This window comes from Haemaphysalis longicornis, unplaced genomic scaffold, assembly GCF_048455015.1.
Source record: "Haemaphysalis longicornis isolate Haplotype H1 unplaced genomic scaffold, Haemaphysalis longicornis Haplotype H1 scaffold_14, whole genome shotgun sequence".
NCBI lineage: Eukaryota > Metazoa > Arthropoda > Arachnida > Ixodida > Ixodidae > Haemaphysalis > Haemaphysalis longicornis.
In genome coordinates, this window is record NW_027526245.1 from 59,780,987 (window position 1) to 59,803,550 (window position 22,564).

Consider the following 22,564-nt stretch of genomic DNA (forward strand, 5'->3'; position numbering starts at 1 on the left):
TGAGCAACGCGACAAGCTCATCGCCCTCCTTCAGAGTTTTTGCGACTCCTTTGATTGCGTACAAACCACCCTGGGACGCACGTCGGCAGTTTCACATGAAATAGACACCGGCTCCCACGCCCCACTGCGACTGAGACCCCATCGCGTGTCACCTACGGAGCGCCGCGGGATCGACGAGCATGTGTCCGATATGCTTACCCGTATAGTCATCCGACCCTCTACCAGCCCGTGGCCCTCTCCTGTTGTTCTGGTGACAAAAAAGGACGGGTCAATCCGGTTCTGCGTGGATTATCGCCACCTCAATTAGATTACGCGCAAGCACGTTTATCTGCTGCCCCGTATCGACGACGCTCTTGACTGCCTCCAGGGTGCCGAGTTTTTCTCCTTCTTGAACCTGCGGTCTCGTTACTGGCAGGTGCCCATGGCTGATGCCGACCGCTCCAAAACAGCGTTCGTTACACCTTACGGTCTTTACGAATTTAACTTGATGCCGTTCGGCTTTGTAATGCGCCAGCCACTTTCGAACGAATGATGGACAACGTTTTACAGGGCTTTAAGTGGAAAACCTGTCTTTGTTATTTGGATGATATTGTTGTGTTTTCATCTGATTTTGACACGCACCTTGAGCGCCTTAAGCAAGTGTTGACCTGCCTCACGTCAGCCGGCTTGTAACTGAATCTGAAGAAGTGCTGCTTTGCTGCTCGCAAGCTAACAATTTTGGGCCATGTTGTGTCCAAAGACGGCATCCTTCCAGATCCAGACAAGCTTCGTGCCGTGGCAGTTTCCCAAACCGGCCACTCTGAAAGACCTCCGAAGCTTTATCGGCCTATGCTCCTATTTTCGCCGATTCATCCGAAACTTTGCCACCATTATCGCTCCTAACGCGTCTCCTCAGCAGAAACAACGAACGTCTTCAGTGGTCGCCTGCTTGTGACAACTCATTTGTGACCATGCGGCGCCTGCTTACGACGCCCCCAATACTGCGCCATTTTGACCCGCTTGCACCTACTGAAGTGCACACTGACGCGAGTGGTGTCGGTCTTGGCGCCGTGCTCGCTCAGCGGAAAGCTGGCTTCCATGAATACGTCGTCGCATACGCCAGCCGCACTGTGACGAAGGCAGAACGGAATTATTCCGTAACAGAGATAGAATGTTTAGCGATCGTTTGGGTCATCAAAACGTTTCGCCCTTATCTCTACGGTCGTCCATTCAACGTCGTCACGGACCACCACGCCCTCTGCTGGCTGTCTTCTCTCAAAGACCCTTCCGGCAGACTCGGCCGTTGGGCTCTTCGCCTGCAGGAGCACGACATTCGCGTCGTATACCGGTCCGGACGCAGACACACGGATGCTGATGCCCTGTACAGATCACCCGTGGGGTCGGACGATCACAGTTTATGTATGCCAGATAGTACCGTGGCGTCTCTGGACTCCGTTGACATGGCTGCGGAACAGCGTAAAGATCCATGGATCGCCTCTGTCCGTCAATATTTGTCGAGTCCGTCAACAGTTGCCGCCTCTCGGGCACTGCGCCTCCGGGCGAACCTTCTTTACCGCCGCAACTATTCATCTGAGGGCCAGAAGTGGTTACTCGTCGTCCCTGGCCATCTGCGCTCTGATTTCTGCTCACACTACCACGCTGACGCAATGTGCGCGCACGCTGGGGTGCTCAAAACGTACCAGCGCTTTCGTTTGCGCTATTACTGGCGTGGAATGTACATGTTTGTAACCAGGTACGTTCGCTCGTGTACAGATTTCCAGCGTCGCAAGTCTCCCCCTCAACACCAAACCGGCCCGCTGCAGCCGCTACCATGTCCGGCTCGCCATTTCGACCGTGTCGGCACTGACATATATGGCCCGCTGCCCACCACGACTGCACGCAACCGACGGATTATCGTCGCGGTTGACCACCTCACGAGGTATGCAGAAACAGCCGTACTGCACGCTGTTACCGCCCGCGACGTCGCATCGTTCCTCCTTCAGCGTTTTATACTTCGCCATGGAGCGCCGAGAGAATTGTTGAGTTACAGGGGAAGCGCCTTCTTGCCACATGTTGTGGAGGCGCTGCTGACCGAATGCCGAGTCGTTCATAGAAAGAGCTCCTCCTATCACCCGCAAACTAACGGACTGACTGAGCGCTTTAACCGTACATTAGGCGACATGATTTCGATGTACGTTTCTTCCTACCATTCCAACTGGGAATTAGTTCTGCCTTTCGTCACTTACGCCTACAATACGGCGACGCAGATAACTACGGGCTTCTCGCCGTTCTTTTTAATATATGGACGTGAGCCATCGTATACATTGGACACTATCCTTCCATACCACCCGGATGCGTCAGAGTCTGCACCAGTCTCGGAAATTGCCAAGCATGCAGAAGAGTGGCGCGAACTGGCGAGATCATTCACAACCACAGACCAAGGCCGTCAGAAGGCGCGCCACGACGCTTCCAGCGGAGCTCCTACATACGCTGCTGGTTCACCAGCTTGGCTTTGGACACCGTCCAATACCCCCGGACTTTCGAGCAAACTCCAAGCTAAATATGAGGGACCCTACCGAGTCGTCGAGCGAACTTCACCACTGAATTACGTCGTTGAGCCGGTCACTCTTCCTACAGATTGTCGTCGCCGTGGCCGCGAGACTGTTCACATTCAGCGCCTTAAGCCGTATTACGACCCGCTCGTTTTCACCTCGCCTTGAGTCGCCAAGGATGGCTCCTTTTTTTCTCCGGGGGGTAATTGTAACAGAGATAGTGGCCGTTAGAAGACGCGGTAGTGTGGCCAAAGGGGTGTGTGCTCAACTGAGATCGAGGCTGACTGTCAGGTGGCGTCAATCCTCCAAATGGGTCTATGTGCAAGGCTCAGTCATCGGAGCAGCCCCATCCAGAACGATCTTGCTGAGAGACCTGCGCGGGGACTCCCGAGCTAGCTTGGCCTCTGGTACAACCAGCCCCCGTTATCACGCTCTAGCCGTTTGCTAATAAACCCCATTATAATATATATATATATATATATATATATGTATATAAATCTAGAGAAAGATAAACTCACAAAGCGCGCAGAAATAGTATAAGTAAAGAGTCGGATACACAGCAAGAACAATAACAAACAAGGTTTACTTACGTAGCGGCAACAGGACTTGCCTTCATCAGAGTAAAGTTACATGATTTTGCTGTCGCAAACATTTCGAACACATTTCTTATATAGGTTTGCAGAAAACTGTGAGAAGGAGCGAAAAATGTTTCGGAAATGGAGAGTTTGCATACAGTCGGGCTACGCCTATGTTACAACAACAATAAAAAAAGGGGGGGGTGGAGCGAGAGAGAGAAAAAGGGGTCGTGTTAACAATTAAGCGTTCAAGGTTGCACCATGACTGTTCAACGTATGCCGCGCGGGCTGCAAGTTCAGACAATGAGGGAAACTGGACAACCCCGGTTTGAAAAGACCAGGAAGAGTATACAGTAAGGTATTTAGTGGCTGGGGAGACTGGTTGGGGCAGAAGCGAAGATGGGTGTGCCCCCCGCGGATGAAGAGAATAGATAGGGGGCACAAAAGAGCATTTCAAAGAAGCAAGCAACTGAACAGGAAATAGGTAGGGTCACAAAAGGTTAAACATGAATAGATCACAAAGAGTTAAACAATCTTAAGTGGTGATGGGAACGAGGCCTCTTGCCCCAGGACAAATGGCATTGTTGAGCCGCATTATGCTAATAAAGCTGCTGTATTATGAGAGTTTCTGCAAATTCTGATGGGAAGCTCGAGGGTAGGAATAATGAACATAGTTATAAAAATTATGAAGCCATTTATTTTAATCGAGGGATAAGCACGTTAGTTTTCCGTAACTTTCATTAATTCCAAGTGTTGCTGACCCAAACTTATAAATGAGATAAGATTCCCGAACCTCGCGTTCGTGGTGCGTTTTGAAGGCGGATTCTAAAATCGTTGCTTTGAGATGTTCAAATGCATGCCCGGGACTTTTCACATGTGTTGACAGGGGCAAATAAGGGCAGCTTTTTGCATGAGAGCGGTGATTATTGAACCGTATTCGGAAGGGCGTTTCAGTTTGGCCGATATATTGTTGCCTACAAACAGTGCACTCTAGAAGATATACGACATTAGCGGAGTCACAGTTAAAGTTACCTTTTATATTTACGTAGTAGTCTGAAGCCGTGCTGGTGGCGCGCTGTGTAGTGGTCATGTGTGGGCATACTTTACATCGGGGTTTATTGCAGGGCAGGCAGCCAGTAGTTGCCGGTCGGTTGATACGAGAGTTAGTAAGAAAGTCAACTAAATTCTTATTACGCCGGTAGACAACGATTGGTGGTTCGGGGAATATGCTTTTTAAGCGGTCACTTTGCATTAGGATATTGTGATGTTTTTTTAGCACGGTTGACACTCTTGGAGCAGAGGATGAGTGGGTTAAAACTAAGTTAGTTTGCGGGTTCCCGTTAGGGGATTTTCTCTTACAGATTTTGTTACGGTCTAATTCGTTGGCTCGCACAATAGCGTCGTCGATAACTTTTTCTGGGTATTTTTTATTCAGCAGGGCGGTCTCTCCGAAAGAAAGAGGAACTACTTAGTCAGGAACTAAGCAAAATATATTTGAACCTTTTAAGCAACTACGAATCTAAGACGGCCTCCGCCATATCCCGAACGAAAGACCGAAAGTTTAACCGAGATAAGATTTCTAACACTGGCCACATGCGTAAGAACCCAACAAGCTCCTGCACTAGTAACACCCCAAACTCTGGCAATACGGCCGATAATGTCACTACGACTGTAATAAATGCTTCCACTACTGCACCCCAAGGAGTTCAGTTAAACCCCTGTACTAATATTTTTCCCTCGCCTGCCGTCACAAAAGAAAACCTTACCGTGAATGTAATGAACCTTTCAAATATAACCCTCTCCCCAGCTCAGATGAACGTCTTGTCAAAGGGCTTAAACTTTTGCCCGGCTACTGGTGGTTTTGATGAATTTCAACTTTTTAAGGACTCAGATAACTTCGCCAGAAACATGAGGCTACGAGAATACTTCTACGATCACCCCGCGACGGAAGAAGCCCGCAGAACCCTACCTAGCTATAAGCACTGGACCCCTCCCACACAGCGTGATAGTTGCCTCGACATGTACATCAAAGCTGTCCAACGCGATGTGCGAAAAGCATACCAAACACAAATTTCTTTCCACCACAACATGACTACCAATGAAAAGAAAGCCCTAGAGGAACTCGCAAGCTTTCCCGACATAACTATTAAACCTGCCGACAAGGGAGGCGCAATCGTAATCCTTGACAAAACCGACTATGTTAACAAGGCCAATAAGCAGCTATCAGTATCGACGTTCTATAAAGCACTACCCAATGATCCCACTCAAGATTATAAGCAAATAGTCAAAGATAAACTTGCTGAGCTTGTTAAAAAAAACAATAAATGAAACCACGGCTCGTTCCCTGATCCCCTTAAGCCCAGTAGCCGGTAAATTCTATCTTCTCCCAAAGATTCACAAAGTGAACAACCCAGGGCGCCCATTGTTTCTGGCATTGGCACTGTTACCGAAAACCTCTCGCGCTATGTGGATAATCTCATTTGCGACATTCCGCCCAGATTTCCCTCCTTCATTAAGGATACCAATGAATTTCTCTCAGACATCTCAAAAATTGAAATTCCTGATAAGTGCCTTCTAGTCACCCTTGATGTTGCGTCACTATATACTAACCTCCCCCATGAAGATGGCATCGCCGCTGTATCCCTTGCGTAAGAGCAGTCATCGTGCGACAAACCTATCGATTCTTCTGCTCTTCAAACATTTCTTAGGCTTATTCTTGAACTTAACAATTTTGAGTTCGACGGGGTTTATTACGTGCAAGTCAGCGGAACGTCAATGGGACCTCGAATCGGACCTAACTACGCTAATATATTTATGGGTCACTTCGAATCAAACTTTCTTGACACCCAAAATTTAAAGCCAATGTACTATAAAAGGTATATTGATGACATATTCATGATCTGGCAACACGGTGAGGCGGAGCTCCTCACCTTCATTCAGGCATTTAACTTAGCCCATCCTAGTATTTCCCTTGCTCATTCCTATTCGGAACACAGTGTAAACTTTCTGGACGTCACCGTTACTACCTTCCAAGGTCGGCTTCAAACTAAACTGTATAGAAAACCGACAGACACGCGGCAGTATTTGCACTTCCGAAGTAGCCATGTCAGACACTGCAAGACAGCAATACCTTACAGCCAAGCCCACCGATTTAGGAGAATTTGCTCAAACCAAGCCGACTTTGACTCAAACTGTCGAGAACTCAAGACCGCCCTCCTGAATAAAAAATACCAGAAAAAAGTTATCGACGACGCTATTGTGCGAGCCAACCAATTAGACCGTAACGAAATCTGTAAGAAAAAAGCCCCGAACGAGCACTCGCAAACTAACTTAGTTTTAACCCACTCATCCTCCGCTCGAAGAGTGTCAACCGTGCTAAAAAAACATCACAATATCCTAATGCAAAGTGACCGCTTTAAAAGCATATTCCCCGAACCACCACGCGTTGTCTACCGGCGTAATAAGACTTTAGGTGCCTTTCTTACTAACTTTCGTATCAACCGACCGGCAACTACTGGCTGCATGCCCTGCAATAAACCCCGATGTAAAGTATGCCCACACATGACCACTACACATCGCGCCACCAGCACGGCTTCAGACTACTACGTAAATATAAAAGGTAACTTTAACTGTGACTCCGCTAATGTCGTATATCTTCTAGAGTGCACTGTTTGTAGGCAACAATATATCGGCCAAACTGAAACGCCCTTCCGAATACGGTTCAATAATCACCGCTCTCATGCAAAAAGCGGCCCTTATTTGCCCCTGTCAAGACATGTGAACACTCCCGGGCATGCATTTGAACATCTCAGAGCAACGATTTTAGAATCCGCCTTCAAAGCGCACCACGACCGCGAGGTTCGGGAATCTTATCTCATTTATAAGTTTGGGTCAGCCACACTTGGAAAAAATGAAAGGGACGGAAAACTAACGTGCTTATCCCTCGATTAAAATTAGCGGCTTCATAATTTTTATAACTATGTTCATTATTCCTACCCTCGAGCTTCCCATCAGAATTCGCAGAAACTCTCCTAATACAGCAGATTTATTAGCCTAATGCGGCTCAACAATGCCATTTGTCCTGGGGAAGGAGGCCTCGTTCCCACCACCACTTAGGAATGTTTACTTCTTTGTGATCTATTCATGTTGAACCTTTTGTGACCCTACCTATTTCCTGTTCAGTTGCTAGCTTCTGTGAAATGCTCTTTTGTGCCCCCTATCTATTTTCTTCATCCGCGGGGGGCACACCCATCTTCGCTTCTGCCCCAACCAGTCTCCCCAGCCACTGAATACCTTACTGTATACTCTTCCTGTTCTTTTCAAACCGGGGTTGTCCAGTTTCCCTCATTGTCTGAACTTGCAGCCCGCGCGGCATACGTTGACCCGTCATGGTGCAACCTTCAACGCTGCATTGTTAACAAGACCCCTTTTTCTCTCTCTCGCTCCCCCCCCCCCTTTTTTTTATTGTTGTTGTAACATAGGCGTAGGCCGACTGTATGCACACTCTCCATTTCCGAAAAATTTTCCGCTTTTATCACAGTTTTCTGCAAACCGATATAAGAAATGTGTTCGAAATGTTTGCGACAGCAAAATCATGTAACTTTACTCTGATGAAGGCAAGTTTCGTTGCTGCTACGTAAGTAAACCTTGTTTGTTATTGTTCTTGCTGTGTATCCGACTGTTTACTTATACTGTATATATATATATATATATATATATATATATATATATATATATATATATATATATATATATATATATATATATATATATATATATATATATATATATATATATAATATTTATTTATTTATAAATATATATATATATATATTTATATTTATATATATATATATGTGTGTGTGTGTGTGTGTGTGTTTGTATATGTGTTGTGGAAACTTTATCATCAATGGTTTCTGTAATCACGGGGAGCAGCTCCCGCTCGAGATGCTTCGCCATCATCTCATCGCCATCTTGAAAATAAAACCACGAACGCATCACTGGATTGCATCTCCAGGACGTGTCGCCCCTTCGCGCTCCTATTTTTATGTGGTGCTGATACCCGGGCCTTTTGCGATTCCGAGTCGTCCGAAATTTGGCCTATCAGAAGGAGGACCCCTCGATGCCGACGACGGACGATGGTGTTACCCAAGGCCGACTGATGCGATGGACAGACAGCAGATGCCCTGCTCTAGTGTGAATTCGATTACGCAGCAGTTAGAGCGGGAGCTGCCACGGCGTGATGACCGGCACCGGTGATGATATTCTCACCGGTGCGTGCCATCATCTCACCGTCTCCGTCATCGTCTTATCGCCATCTTAAAAATAGAACACCAAGACACCATGATCGCATCACCGACATACCTCGGCCCTCGGTTTTCAAATATATATATATATATATATAAATATATAGGGTTTGTAAATGAGGGGCTCGTTAGAAATACAAGAAGAAATGCCGGCAGTCTACAACGCCAAAGAAGGCATAGGGGAATGGTTAGAATATTTTTTTACCGTTAGTGACGTTACATTATTATTTATTATTATTAATTACGTGAGAAAGGCGTGGGTTCGGTCCCCACTCTGGGCGCGTGTTTTTGTTTCTTTCTTTCTCACGTAATTATTAATATTAAATAATAATGTAACGTCACTAACGGTAAAAAATTATTCTAACCATTCCCCTATGCCTTCTTTAGCGTTGTAGACTGCCGGTATTTCTTCCTGTATATATATATATATATATATATATATAATTGTATATATATATATATATATATATATATATATATATATATATATATATATATATATATATATATATATATATATATATATATTTATTACAGACATACATTAATTGAGCGCCTCAAGGTGCTCCTAGTGTTTAAACACTGTTTCTGTGTGCACACCTCCTTCCAGAGGTCCACACCTATGCATGCTCCCGCATTCTTTACCGCTCGGGCTAGTCTCGCTCGAGATATATTTTCTACCCCGGTGGCAACACCGACGCCGGGTTCTCTGTGGCAAGATGCTTGTCTTTCAGATTCCGACTTTAGCTATTCAAACAGAAAATTAATACTCCGTGGCGAGACGCTTCTCGTCCGTAGTCCCACCTTTGGTGACCAAAGATAAAACTTGTACCTTATGGCCAGACACTTGTCGTTGGTGTTGTCACCTCCTCCGGACAAATATAGAGCGAGCATTTTGTGGCCAGATGTCTGCCGGAGAACATAGGTTCTTTTGCAGAAGAAACTTTTCAAATGCCCTATTAGGCCAAAGATATCCTTAAAGTGAGCTATAGGCGGCGACATTTTCCTTGCTTCCTGGCTGCTTACCTGCAACTTCACAGTGAAGCTGGGTTATTTATTGGTGACTACACAAGTGGTCTGTTACAAAAGCGGGCAAAATCTGGTGTTAAAAGCAGTTTGACGTACAAAGGTTCAAACCGTTCTGTCCAGGCTCTCAAAAAGCTCCAACTAGTATTTTTGCACCAGAAAAGTTCTTGAAGATCACTTTATTTATCGCAAACCATACAATTTTTGTATGCTTGTTAACGCCAGTCTAGAATAAGCTGATAACTACAATATTATAGATCTTAATTTTTTCTACGTAATATAAACTGTACATAATTGTTACACTCACCAAATTGATTACATAACCTAAATTGCTATAGTATATTTATATTTTTTGTTTATAATAGCATTTTTAAAGTTGATAATTTTTAAACTCTCCGAACAAGCTTTTTAAAATTTGCGTTGAAAAGGTATAGGCCGAAAAATCACCCTTGCCAGATACTCAAAAAAGGCGGAGAAAATTTATGGTTAGAATGAAATCGAACAAACAAGCTCTGCGCATTATTTTCAACAATGCGGCCTAAACTAATTTTTTTCAAATTTTTGGTTGTGAATCCTTTGTGAAACACAAAAGCATTATTCAAATTTTACAACTAAATAACTGTAGCTAAGTAATAAATGTGACGTCACACGTTAGGTAAATTTCAGGGGCTGCTAAATGAAAAAGGGCATAATAAAGTACAAATATAGTGAGAGCGTTCCTCGCTCAATACAGCTAAGTTTATAAAAGCTGATGAAAGTGACCGTAATTGATGCTGCAGCCCGAAATCTCGTAAAAATTTATTGAAACAATAAACATCAACGATGATGCTACGGCCTGCATCCAGAATACAGTTTTGTCGCTTTTATCCCAGATTGTGTGAGTATGTTTTAGTGTGCTTTTATGTATGCTTTTTAGCAGTAAGAGTTGATGAAGATTCTAAGTATTAGACCGCCCATGCTAGACATGCGGTTAGCAGCACCGTAGTGGCGTGTTCCGGAATAGATTCGACCACCTGGGGCCAAATTCTCTAAAAAACGGGCGTCGCTTTGAAACGACGGGGTAGCGCCATGCAATTGCATGTGTTCTGGGGTTGGGGCCGTCGGTTTGCATGCAGTGGGAGCTGCAGAAAAGCAGTGTGGCAAGGGCGCGAAGCGACAAGTGAAACGATGGGGGGCAGTGGGCGTCGCTTCGCGCCCTTGCCACAGTTTTTTTCTGCAGCTCCCACTGCATGCAAACCGACGGCCCCAACCCCAGAACACATGCATTTGCATGGCGCTACCCCGTCGTTTCAAAGCGACGCCCCGTCATTTTAGAGAATTCGGCCCCTGGATAACGTGCGTGAGCGTTTGCGGAAGTTTCAAAGCTGTTCGAAAATATAATGATCACAACACGTACATTTATAAAATAACTAACCGGCCAAACGAACGGCAGAGAATGAACAATACACAACAAAGTCACGCTTTTGCAACTTACCTTCTCTAGGTCTCTTTTGGTTGCTCTGTTTTTAACGACGACATCATTTTCTGAACTACCTAAGCGGTCAAATTTTTTTCTATCTCTCGCTTCGGTGGTCCCTCTATTAAGATGCCAAGCGATGAGTTGCTTGTATTCAGTAGGATAATAATACTTGTCAAATTATTTTGAAAAAAACAACATTTACTGGATTCATGAAAACACACGTGAATTCATGGCTAACGTTACCGGAGTTTTTTAGATAACAGTACAGGTATTGTTCCCTTTTTAGATAAAAATAAAACTCATTAATGCGACATTTGGCCCCAAAATACATAAAACGGCTACAACAGGAGACTTTTCTTTGCGTCTTTTCTATGATTCAACATCATGATTTAAACCATGTTTTCTCCAAGTGTGCAGATTGGCCTTTCGGTAGTGCGTTTCCGCAGTCGAATCCACCAGTGAGACATGACAACCTTCGCTTAAAAAGGTTCGCACTTGACCTTGAACTTCGTTCGTGGAGCACTCACTGAAGTCTATACAGTCAAAACGTGTCACAACTAAGGACGTGCGCACCACGAAAAGGAAAAATTGCGCTGGCTTTTGCAAAACTCCATCGCATTTATGGGGGGAGCGGGAACGGAGAGGCAGGTCGCCGAAGAGGGGTAGGGGACAAAGAGAGGACTTTAAATAACACGTGCTGTAGAAGACTCCGCTTGCTGGGCGAAACTTGTTGAGAAAATAGCAGATATGCGACCATTTCTTGAAACACACTAATCCATCCTTGAGTTTTGCTTAAAAACAAAGCAAAGCGTTGCCTATTTCTTACACTAATAAACCCTTCTCTGCTGCCAAAGTTTGTTTTGCTTATCCTCGGGCATATCGGGTATATGAGGTATATGTTTTGCTTATCCTTGCCGACTCCATGCAAAACTGTGAAAAGTAAAGCTACTTACCCTGTAATAAAAACGTAGGTTAGGTTTGTCGTATAGTTTGTCACTATCCTTTTACATGCTATCAAACATCAAAATCCCCCCATTTTTTGCATCATCGTATGTCAGAGTTAAGACGCCAAAACGCCGGAAAATTTTACTAGATAAATAAAAATGGCGAGCGGTCGGCAGGTACGTAAGTATACGGTAGCTATATTTTTTTGTGCTACAAATAATGTTTTGGATAATTACACACATTGAGTGAACATTGAAAGGTTTTAATTCTGTTTGGCTTCATTGAGTTTGTTGTATAACGTCGTAGTCATGCTCGTACGTTTTCTTCTTCTTTTCCTAGAAACGTATATACTAACTATTCAACGAAGAAACGTCCAAAATTCCGGAATGAGGTATTTTTGCTGACAGAAGGTGTGGCACGATTTGTGCTCTTTTATGAGCATGCCCATGTGCTTGTTGGTTTTTTTAATTTTTTTTGAAAGGCGTAAGGAGATGCATTCAAGCGCGATCAAGTTCCCACAATTTGTTGGTATTTATAAACCTATAGTTTGTCCTTTTTCGTTCTCCTAAAGTTGCTATAAACCCTGAATAATAAAGCACAATACTGCCACCTCACAAATTCTGAATTTTTGAGGATATACAGTTATAAAAGCTAGGGGCCTCTAATATCAGTATCTTGTTACAATCTTCCTAATATTTTACAAAGATGTTTGTGGGCGTGATATTAATAATTCTACATTTGGGCGAACAAACCCTCCCGCGTGTCCACGCCGGTTTAAGGAGCAGCGTTTGCATACTGATAGGCTTTGTGGTTAGTGTGTTTGCTAATCTTTCAAGCGGCAGACGATCTTGCATGTGCGGATGTTTGCGGTTTTTTTAATTTTTACCCACCCCCCTCGCAGCTTCAATTCTGGTAAACCCAATTTACTCGGCGCCATTCTGCGGCTCCTCCTCGCCATCGCCGACCCTTCTTTCTAAACGCTTATTGCCCTCGCCACGACCGATGCCTCTTTGACAAGCTATGCTGTCTGCTGACAGCGGCCTCAGCACCGTTATTTGATTATTGCAGAGGATAAACACGAGCGACAATGGATGTCAGCGCCACCACCGCCACCGAGAATATTGCCGCGCACCTTTCATTTGATTTTATTGTTTATATTTTTACCGCCCGGTTGCGCCGGTCTGTGTTTTCTATGTGCCAAGTAAAGCGTTTGTTTCATAATTTATTTTAATGCCGGACGTGTTATGTCTGTGATAAAGATATCGTTTCGAACTCATGTCAAAAGTCTAGAATAATCTTCTTTGATCTAAAGCGTCCTGGATTTATTTCGACGGTTCGAGAAACACTCGCTGCGAGATAAACGCAACCCGAGTGGACGCCGCCGTATTCGATTCGACGAACCTCGCCTGCGCATGTCACTTTTTTGACTGCTGCTTCGCAGTCTTTGTTTATTTTTTAAGGGAGCACAAGTTCGGTCCAATAGGCTTGTTTTTTCTTCAACACAACTGTGTCATTTTGTATTCGTGACATGTGGTAGAGGGTCTGGATACATGCACCCTAAACCCTCTTGAAGTCGTCAGCCAAGCGCTACTCGTGCGAGCCGGTGGCAGGATTGCCTAAAGCCGGAGTTGGGGCCACTGCCGGTTAAATTGAAGGCGGAAGTCGTCTCGACTGGTGCCATGAACCAAGCATCCACGATTACCAACGCAGCGAGCAATCCTGTAGTTCTACAGCAACCACGGGAGCCACTATCATTTCCCGGGTCACCTACAGAGGCTCTTGTTGGATGGTTGGAGCATCTCGTAAGGGTCTAAATGCTTAACCGATGGGATGATGACGAAACACTCAGGCAAGTGTTTTTCTACCTTGAAGGCTCCGCACGGATGTGGTTTGAAAACCACGAACGTACGCTGACGACCTGGAAATTATTCAGCATTGAGCTTTTGAAAAAGTGCACGACTCTGGTACGCAAGGACCGAGCGGAGCAGCTGATGCAGACACGCACGCAGCATCCGAATGAAAGCATGCTCGTGTTCGTGGAGGAGTTGAAGCGACATTTTCGCCGTAAGGACGAAGAAATGAAAGTAGCGAAGAAATGAAACAAGTCTTCTGTTGTCATGGGTGAACAAAAAACTCTTCGCATGCCTTGTCCGATACCCTCCGAAGAGCGTGGCTGTTTTCGCATGTGAGGCGGCCGCGTTGGAGAAGACGCTTGAAATACGAACAAGGCAGTACGACTGCCAATTCAATGCGCTGGTTGTGGAGACGGTTGCTGCCGGGGAAATTACCTCCGACGCAATACGCGAGGCCATCCGTGCAGTGTAAGGGAAAAGCTGCGTAAACTTTTTCCGATGAAGCCACAACCTCAGGTCACTTTCCCAGCTGACGTGATACGGGAAGAAGTTAAACACACTTTGGGCACTTCTATGCCATTCGAAGCCCCCGGGAGCCACAGGCTATGACATACTCCGCTGCTGTTCCTCGATCACGGCCTACTGCAGCCCGTCGACAAGAAGCTCCGCGTACCGACATCCATACTCGAGTAAAGTTGGAGCTAGTAATAGAGGGCATCCTTACATCGGCGTTAACACTGAATCGTGAAAAGTGCTGGTTCGCGTAGGAGGATTTCAAGTTTTTTGGCGACGTCAACGGCGTGGGAGTCCTGCCTGACCCTGCGAAAACTTCAGCCAAGACCAAGAGACAAGAAGGGAGTCGGAAGGTTTCTCGGACTGAACGCGTACTACAGGCGCTTCGTCGCAATCTTCGCATACATTGCAGAGCCGCTCCGACGCTTGACGAAAGATAGCACCCCTTCAGCTGGGAAAATGCCGTACAGTAAGCTTTCTGTGAGCTCCAATGCTGCCTGCAAATTCTGCCCGTGGTCGCTCACTTAGACAAGAACGCCGAAAATCAAAGGGAAACGACGCCCGTAAAATAAGCTGGGGTGCTGTCCTCGTCCAGAAGCAAAGACGTTGCAGAAAACTAATCGCCTACGCCGACCGTGGTCTCTTGAAGGAGGATAAAAACTACTCCGCCCAAGAGAAAGTGTGCCTGGCTATCCAAAGCGCTATTTCAAGTGCCCGCCCATATGTGTATGGTAGAACGTTCAAGGTTGCGCCAGACCACAATGCGCTGTGTTGGCTCGCCAATTTGAGGAACCCCTCTGGCAGTGTTCGCGAATAGATCCGGCGCCTACAAGAAGTCGACGTTAGAATCGTTTATAAATCCGGCAGGAAATACTCCGACGCCGAACGTCTTTCCCGCGCCTCCGTCGACCAACCACCTCAAGACTCGGATGCAGGCAGTGCGTTCTTCGGAGTCGTGACAGAGAGCGACCTAGCCCCCCAGCAGCGTACCGACTCCCCGTTACGCGTCATGATCAACTACCTTGAAGGACGTAGTGTCACCCGGGCTAGAGCCTTCGAATACAACTTACCGGTATTCAGTCTCAAAAACTCCGTCTTCGCGAATAAAACCTTCAACCTGGAACAAGAAAAATTATCTTTCTGTAATGCATGCAGACCTGCTCGACGAAATTTTGGAAGTGTGCTTCGACAACCCGTAATTCGGACATCTCGGCACAGCACGCAATATTGCAAAAATGAATTCGAAGTACTACTGGCCCCGCCTTACAACCTACGTGTCCCACTACGTCCGGAGCTACTATGACTTTCACCGACAAAAAACCGGATTTCTGCAGCCGAGGCCCTACCAGCTGATTGGAATGGAACTTCTGTGCCCGTTCCCTACGTCACGATCCCAGAAAAAGTGGATTTTCGAAGCGACAGACTACATAACATGCTCGGCAGAGATACCCAGTTTTCTGAGGGAAACTGCGCTAGAATTCGCGAGGTTCTCCATAAACCAAGTTCTGCGGTGACAGGGAGCCCCTTAAGTCCTAATCACGGGCCGTCAAGATCGGTCTTTAGTGTGGAGCTGATGCAAGGAATATTACCATACAGCAACACGGATCACCGAAGGACGACGGCGTACCACCCCCAAACGAACAGACTAACGAAACGTTTGAACATGACGATTCCGCATATGCTGTTTAGGTACGTCGAGGTTGAACATAAGACCTGCGGATGAAGGGCTCTTAGATGTCACGTTACGGTACAAAACGGCTATCAAAGAAACTTCACGGATGACACCATTCGAGCTTGTCTATGGACGACGGCTGACTACGATTCTTGACGTCATGCTTCCGAACGTAGAAGACGACGACCTTAATTCCGACGTCCAAGTATACCTTCAGCGTGCGGATTAGGCCCACCTCCTCGCTCCAGTTCGTACAATAAACCAACAGTTAGTGGATTCCGGGCGCTCCAAGCTCCAACACCGAGTCGACGAGTACCACCCAAGGATTGTGTGTGGGTTTTAACTCCCATCCCACAACGCGAACTCAGTGAGAAGCTTCTGCGACGGTATTTTGGACTGTACCGGATTCTACGAAGTGTTGGCGGACTTACCTACGAGGTGATCCCCGACGGTTAATCCGGAACATCATGACGACACAGGCGGCCCGACGTCATCGACGTGGTTCGCCTAAAACCTGACTACGCGATATGACTGATTTATTTTTGTTTGTTTGTTAGCACTGTAGTTTTATTTTAGCAGAGGGTCGATGCACTCTTAGAGGTGGTAATGCTGCGACCGTCGCGTTTGTTTGTTTTATATTTTTACCGCCGGGCTACGCCGGTCTGTGTTATTTGTGTGCCAGCTAATTTACTAAAGCCCTTGTTCTATTCTTTATTTTTATGCCGAACGTGTTATCTCTTTTGATAGGGGGAGCGTTTCGGACTAATGTCAACAGCCTTGAATAATCTTCTACATTCTACTGGATGTAATTCGACAGTTCGAGAAACACTCGCTCCGAAAGATAAAAGCGCTCACAACGGGCGCCGCGGTATTCGTATCGACGTCACTCCCATACGCACGGCACTTTGTCGACTGCTGCTTTTCCGTCTCTGTATTCCTTCAGTTGTGAGGGGATCACAAGTTCTTTCCAATACACATGTTTTTGCTTCAAGACAACTGTGTTATCTCTGGCTTCGTGACAATATAGCCGCCGCCATTACCGCCACAAATTTTACCTGGGCCACTAGCTGCGGTTCCCTGCCTGTTCAAGGCAACTTGGCCATTGCACCACAGGTGTATGCATATAATTCTTCTTTATCTTGAAAGCTATTCCGAGCGACATTGCATCAAAAACAAGCTCCAGTGACTTTTCTTCTTGGACCTGAGACCTAGTTATCAAACAAACGGTTTGTTACAAGATGTGGAGCCCCAAAATTGTCAACAAGCAGCTGTACCGCAATTTCGTTCAAGGGAGACTGAAATGATTTGTAAACATTGAAGGATTGCTAGCGCAAATTGTTGTTCGGAGTCTCTAGGCCATGTTTAAACCCCTCTCGCTGTGTTTACGCAGCTTTATTGTGCACACAATTCTATTAAAAATGCTGTCATCCTCACTGCATCCTCGGTGATTTTCTCCAAACGTTTCGTATGACGTCAAAGAAGATGGCTTCACTTGAGTGGGCTTTTGCACAGCTGTCTAACGCTGCGACAGAATCAGCCCACGCAGAGTATAGTGGACCTACGGCAGTGAAGGTGTCGCAATTCGTTCGCTCAGTTGAAACTAGTCAACGGCACATTTGTGCCAGGAATCATGTGCCTTTTGTTTGATAGTTTGTAGACTGTATTAAGCTCCGATTCCTATCCCCTCCACAGAAGCGCATATGCGGATCTTCGCTGACTGGTGCACAGGTAGAAATGCCTAAGGCGAAATATTCGCCGGAGAAGAGTAAGCGAAGGTATTGTAATTACTAAAAAATTAAAAGAAATGTTATCTTTTATTGTACAACGGAGAAAACCTGCATGCAGAAAGCATTTTTTGCACTCGCTGAACTAGCACAGCGGTCAGCAGCGCGACCGCACACCGGGGAACGCTTTTCCGTCTAAGGAATACAGCCGCTAGGCATGAAATATTGTGTGAATTTTGTGGGAACGTACTGCACGAGCGCTATACCAGAAATTTTTTTCTAAGCTGCCTGAAAGGGTAAAAATAAATAAAATGAAAACTGGCGATACAATATATACCTTTTATTTGCGCCTCCGGTCCTTGGCATGTGGCCGAGTGTACTGGAGCACTAGGATTGTTATTTTGCCAGTCGCAAGTTTGAATCACCGATAGTGCCCGATATTGCAGTCTTTTTTAAATTGATTTATTTGTTTTGGGAAATGGTTCCTACACGGAATTCACCATACATGCGCTGTAACATTTATTGCTCCACGAGCCAGTTCGCCTAACCCGTGCAGACTGCCGCTGACTCATTGGAGAGTTGTCATTGCCGAGATGTTGCCATATGCAGAGAGTGCTTGTTGGCAAAGTCCCGAATCAGCCCACTTTTGACCTGTCGCGAACACGACTCTTACAATTCAGGTACCAGCCAGGCAAGCTACAATGGGTGGTGCTGAAAGAGGCTCAAACCGCACGGCGTTTCAGCCTCTTTGGTGACGCGGAGGGCATTCATCCACAGCGCAGGCCTCGGCTTATGATTGTTATAAATCTAAGCCATGCTCTTAGGCTTACGGGAACCATTTTACAGCCGACCACATAGCAGAATCGAGGTATGCCAATTACTGAGATATCCAGAATGTCTATTCAACAATAACGCAGGAACGCAAGCAAGTTGTTTCACAGAACCAAAACTCAAACTAGATTGAATTCTAATCATTGCCATTGTCGAATCAGGTAGCATGTTGTTTTGACCGCCCTCCTGTTAGTTGGGGCGTCCGCCTCAAACCGCGCGTAATAGTTTTTATTCGGTAGGCTTCATAAAATAAATACCCCGTTGCGCCCGAATAAACGATTAAAATGTGTCTATTTGAGCCAGTCTACGCAGTTTAAGCAAAAGCAGGAGCTTGAGAAGTTCAGTTCAGCGTTCCTTTAATTATGGGTAACTTATCTTAGTGAAAAAGTTGTGTTAAACATTTCGCTGCAAGAACGATTTATTAGGCGCAAACAATCCCAGTCAGCTATCGAGCACCGATACAAATCATGCTTCTATTAAAACAATCTCTTAGGCGAAAACAATGATCTTCAATGTCGACCATCCCTCAATGGTATAAAAGATACTACTATTGAAGTAAGAGCTCAGAGACACAGCGTAAGCCACATCCCGGGTTGGGCCGAAACTGTATCTGCCAATTGTAGGGAATAGACGCAATAATCTTGTAACTCTGAAGCAGACTGTTCCTGTTGGCGATCCTGCGAGACTTACGTGGCTTTACTTACGAAGTGTGCGAGGCAACATTCACCGCTTATGCGAGAAGAGTTAGGCGACCAGTTTATGTAAATATATAAATGAGGTGCTTTCAAAGTTAACCCGACAAAAAATGCCGCCTTAAGGTGCACAAAATGTATGAAGCTTTTCTGAAAACTCCACCGACAGGGAAAATTTGTTTTGGTGTTTGTACGTTTATAAAGAATTTTCTCAGTAACCAGGAAAGCGGCGTTGAGGCGACGTATGACTGAATTATATTTAGGGGTCACATAGTTTGTTAGCCAAATTATATCAACTCTCTCTAGACCTTGTATAGACCGAGAGTGTCTATAAGGAATTATCTTGTTTTGGTTTGTTTTAGGTTTCGTTTAAAGCACCCGCATTTGGATTACCTTAGCAGCGTGTAGTAGTAGCAAAAAAACAAGTTATTATAAGAGTTGACGGCTTGTATCATTTCTTTGGTGTATGACGTCCTTTGTGTGTGACGTCCATGGTACTGGCAGTTCGCCTCGCCATTACCACAACCGGAACCGATCCTCACAGGGTCTTTGTGTGAGCTGGGCATTTGACGGCTACTTGCTTGGTTTGGCAACGGGTGCTACGTCGGAGCCCGCACAATGCCGCACATTGCAGAGGTGTGAGAACTGAGTACGTGTATTCCAAATCATAGCTCTTTGGGTACATCGCATGTAAAAAGTTTCAATAAACATGCGTGTTTGTTCCGGCGTGGAAACCCATGGAAAAGCTTAAAAACGTTTTAGTGAATTCAGCACGCGGCGTTTATAATGATGCTACCAGGAAATTATAAAAACGCCGTTGTTTTACAGTTCTTTCACAAAGTCATAAGACTTCACCTTAAACGTAGCTGTCGCATCGTTCCGCGGTTTTTGTAGACCACAGTGTCAGTACCTCTAAGACGAAAAGATAATACCTATGTGTATTACGACTACCGCACCTGAAGCCCCTTGCTGCTTAAATGTGTTGTATTTTTTAAATTTTCTATCATTTGTCCCGCTTTAACGCCTTTATATACACTACGCTACGATGATGATGTGGATCAGAATGAAACCTTCTTTTCTTTTTGATACATGCTTCTAAGAGCGACACTCTGTAGGAAATCGTAATTTTTCATGTCTGAAGTTACAAGCCCAAGAAATTGTCGAGCGCGCCAACGTGATCACGAACCTCGCGGCGAAAGTCGGGCAGGTGACAAAACTCAGGAAATGCCCAGAGCTCCTGAATGCGTGCCACACGACGACCTCCTGGAGTACCCTACTCACGTTTGTCAAGCCAAGCAACCCAGTTAGGCGACTGGCATAGATTAACCAAAAAACTCCAGCGTTCACCGTAATAGTGGGAACACTTGCTCGGGACAAGAAAGGCACGTCAAGGTATACCCCTTCAACGCGTTGTCAAATAATTATCAATTGCAAAAAATGAAAGCTCACACCTAGACCTACGGTGATGGAGCAGAGGTTGTTGCAGCCGCGAACATGAAGCAAATCAGCGGTAGTCGTGGACATAAACCGTCGTGATGGTCGTAAAGGTTACGTAGAGCTTCGCTACCATCACGTGTTACACGTTAATGCGAGCTTTCTTCATCATTTTTATATAAAGCTTGAGCGTATTTTAGTTTCAACAGCCAGGTTTTGCGAACTTCAATTTTAAGTGCTTACATCGTTTCCAACTGTTGCAGGTAAGGCAGCGTAATTGAAAAGTTGTTTTGTAACTGCCACTGTTTTCTGGATTTCTTCATAAGCACCTGATATCCTGCTGTATGTTAAAAGAAGCACGTAATCAAAGTCCTGCTATTTTTTGCAGTGTGAATTCGGTAGAACTGTCGCTCCGACGGACATACGGGTTCCATGCAAAAACCAGAGCTGCACCTGCTTACCGGACCGCAACGAACCAAACTCGCCTGGAACATGCTGGTTTATCCCGCCTCACTTAGACGAGCGCAATCATGGATAAAGTATGCTGCAAAATAAACTTATTTTGACCTCTAACGCTTAGTTTGAACACTTTCGTTAACGACGCTGGTCTAAATCCGGTAGAACTAACGCCAAATTTATGATAGACGGTGGTCGCACAAATTATTTCCGAACCATGTATGCACTTTATGGCCGAGTTGTCAAAAGAGCAACAACAACAGGACAATAAAAGCACGGAATTAATAAACAATTAACAGTAAGCTTATGTCAAAACCAGCTGATTGAGGTTAAAAAAGGAAAAATTGGCCCAACGTCTGATTCAAACTAGAACAATTTTGAGTTGGACACTATCATAGAACCACTGCACCAAATCAGTGCTTATCTCTTTGTGTCTTATTTTTTGCATGTCACTTGTAATACCAGTTTAAACCACCGTTAATAATTTGTAATTTTGAACGACTGAAACGCCAAACGTTCCTAGGGTAATAAACCGGTCAAGCCATTCCGCTTTGCTATATTGAATCTCATTGACTTAGTGGAGCAACATGATATTCTGAGCAAAAAAGAAAAAGCTGCCACCACAGGCACCTCGAAGTGAATAAGAGGCAATGGACCTCACCAGTATGTTTACAGGCCCAACTGCAGAGGAAGTTCAGTGGTCAACTGTGTAGAGTTTCATCAAACAGAAACCGTATGCAGTACTCTTTGAGAGGGAGTTTTGCAGTAATTTTCTTCACCTTTGCAGGACATGGAAAAACATTGGCTTCCCAGCACTAATGAAGCCATATAATATTAGTGATGTTCCCGAAATTGAGTAAAGTAGTGTGCAATAGCAGAAAAAAATCTATATTTTTTTCATGTTTGTCCCTGAGAGTGCTTCAGAGGCAATCTAAAAAAAACCTTCAGTAAGGGTGTCACGAGCACGTTTTTCACATGACAAAACTACTCGGCTGGAGCCTGCACTGAACAAATATCGATATCATGGAACACTAAACGGCACCTTTAGGTGCGCGGTAAGACACAATAATTCAGCACTAGACTAGACACTAGACAAAACTAGACATCAAAAACAGCCCTTTTAAAATCTAACACTCCCCAACGCCGCTTTTATGCGTTGCTTCACAGACCGAAACGTTCATCTGTTGAACACAAATAAAATCGCGGATTACGCCACTTCAAGGAATTCTCGAAGAAAAGGGTCTCTTGCGTCATGCAAAAAAAACCTACTCTTTTCCGAAAAATAGGCAACGTGGCTTTTTCTTGCCTTTCATACTGGAAAAGAGACAACTTCATTGCATAGAATCCCCTGTCGAAGGCTTGTCTCTTTATTGACAAGGATAACTCGATGCTTTTGGCTGGCTATAGGTGAAGCTAGAGAAAACGATATGGTGTTCAATGTTGTGAGGAAAATACCCAAGATTCGTTTTTTTCCTTGTGTGTTTTGTTTTTTTTTTTATTACACTGCGACATGGGCTGTGAGTGAACTCGAGCTACCAGTGCAACAC

General features: G+C 45.2%; 1 long non-coding RNA gene across 1 annotated transcript in view; it reads left to right on the forward strand.

Moving 5' to 3' along the window:
- Nucleotides 1–21,127, forward strand: part of LOC144165123 (uncharacterized) — a 43,891-nt gene extending 22,764 nt beyond the window's left edge. The window contains exon 3 of the long non-coding RNA XR_013321375.1: nucleotides 20,950–21,127. This is a non-coding gene — a long non-coding RNA (uncharacterized LOC144165123). The remainder of the gene's footprint in view (nucleotides 1–20,949) is intronic.
- The last annotated feature ends 1,437 nt before the right edge of the window (nucleotides 21,128–22,564 follow it).